Source organism: Nicotiana tomentosiformis, chromosome 10 (genome assembly GCF_000390325.3).
Source record: "Nicotiana tomentosiformis chromosome 10, ASM39032v3, whole genome shotgun sequence".
Taxonomy (NCBI): domain Eukaryota; kingdom Viridiplantae; phylum Streptophyta; class Magnoliopsida; order Solanales; family Solanaceae; genus Nicotiana; species Nicotiana tomentosiformis.
In genome coordinates, this window is record NC_090821.1 from 14,362,544 (window position 1) to 14,364,882 (window position 2,339).

Sequence of the window (2,339 nt, forward strand, 5' to 3'; positions counted from 1 at the left end):
GTCACGAAGATGTATCGTAACTTGAAACAACATTACTGGTGGCAGAAGATGAAAAAGGATATTGTTGGGCATATTTCACGGTGGTTGAATTAGCAGCATATGAAGTATGAGCATTAGAAACTAGGTGGTTTGATCCATAGGTTGGTTATACTGGAGTAGAAGTGGGAGCGTATTACTATGGACTTTATTGTAGGATTACCACAGACTTTGAGGATGTTTCATGATGTTTGGGTCATTGTGGATAGATTGACCATATCTGCGCATTTTATTCCGGTGATGACTTTTTACACTTCAGAGAGGTTGGATCAGATCTACATCAGAGAAATTATCTGTTTGCATGTTGTGCCTATTTCTATCATCTTAGATCGTGGCATGTAGTTTACATCGCACTTTTAGAGAGCTGTTTAGTGAGAGTTAGGCACACAGGTAGAGCTCAGCACTGCATTTCACTCGCAGATGGATGGCCAGTACGAGCGGACCATTCAGATCCTTGAGGATTTGTTGAGGCTAGTGTTATTTATTTTGGAGGCCATTGGGACCTGTTTCTACAATTGGCACCATTTGCCTACAACAACAACGATCAGTCCAGCATTGAAATAGTGCCGTATGAGGCTTTATATGGTAGCAGTGCCATTCTTCTATTGATTGGTTTGAGCATTGTGAGACTAGGATGTTGGATACAAACTTGGTTTGTGATGCCTTGGATAAGGTGAAGTTGTTTCAGGACGTCTTTGAACAGTGCAGAGTAGGCAAAAGAGTTACACGGACAAGAAGGTCCGTGATTTAACTTTTATAGAGGGCGAGAAGATACTTTTGAAGGTTGTGCTTATGAAGGGTGTGATGGGATTTGGGAAGAAGGGCAAGTTGAAGCCGAGGTTTATTAGTTCGTTTGAGGTGTTAGAGAGAGTTGAGGAGGTGCGTACATGCTTGCATTGCCTCCCAGCTAGCGAGGGTGCATCCAGTATTTCATATTTTGATTCTTCGAAACTATCATAAAGATAATTCGCATATTTTGGAATTTAGCACAGTGCAGTTATATGTGAATATGACTTATGAAAAAGAGCCGGTAGTAGTTGTAGATCGGTATGTTCGAAAATTGAAATCCAATGATATTATTTATATGAAAGTATTTTGGAAAGGGCATCGGACTGAGGACGCTACTTGGGAGTCCGATATGAGGAGTAGTGTCACGACCCAAAATCTAACTAGTCATGATGGCACCTAACCCAACCCGCTACATAAGTCAATTAACAATAATCCAATTTCAAATGATAATTTACTGAGAAATAAATGATGAAATAATAGAACTTTTATACAACAACCCAAGGACTAGTAGTACAAATCATGAGCTTCTAAGACTTAGAGTTTACTAAGCTAGTTTGAAATAAGTACATCATCTGTTCGAGTTATACATAAATAGATTTATAAATCTAAAGCTACCAAGAATAAGAAGCAGCTATAACCGAAATACAGGTATATCTTCAATACCAGCTCCCGCCATGCACAACAATGTCAACTCCAAAATCTGCACGCAAGGTGCAGACGTGTAGTATGAGTACAACCAACCCCATGTACTCAATAAGTAACAAACCTAACCTTAGGTTGAAAGTAGTGACGAGCTCAAAAAACGGTTAGAGGCTAACACCAATAGCCTAGAACAACTCGTAACAATATAATAAAATCAGTACAAGTAATAACTCAAAGATGTTATGCTCAGCTCGTTCACAATTATGTAAAATAGGCATGTTTTTCAGGTATAACAGTAAAACCCAAATCTATGTTTTTCAGGTATAACAGTAAAACCCAAATCTTTCACCGAAATCACCAAAATATGAGGGTATATCAGAAAATTGTGATTTTGCCAAAACTTTCAACAACAGATAACATGAGGGAAATATATCTCTATGCTTACATGTCAATATACAAGTCAAGTCATCAATTATCATATACCGTCTAGGATGAGGAGTGTACATATCAATGCTTACATGTCAAATGTACATGCCAGATTATGAACGTCACAACACTGTGTAGAATGTGGAAAAATGCATCTCTATGCCTACATGCCAAGTACTCATGTCAAATGAAGGATTTCATGATGATAATCCTAGATACTCATACTCTCAGAGTACTCAATCTTCCTATCTCAAACTCCCACTCATCACAGACAATCACTCAGCAATATACGGTACATGCGCTCACCACTGGTATGCTAGACTCTTGAGGGACAGATCCCGCCCAAGCGCTAATATAAAGCTAATATGGCCTGCTGTGGCGTGCAACCTGATCCCATAATAAAAACTAAGCCGATAAGGCCTACTGCAACATGCATCCCGATCTCA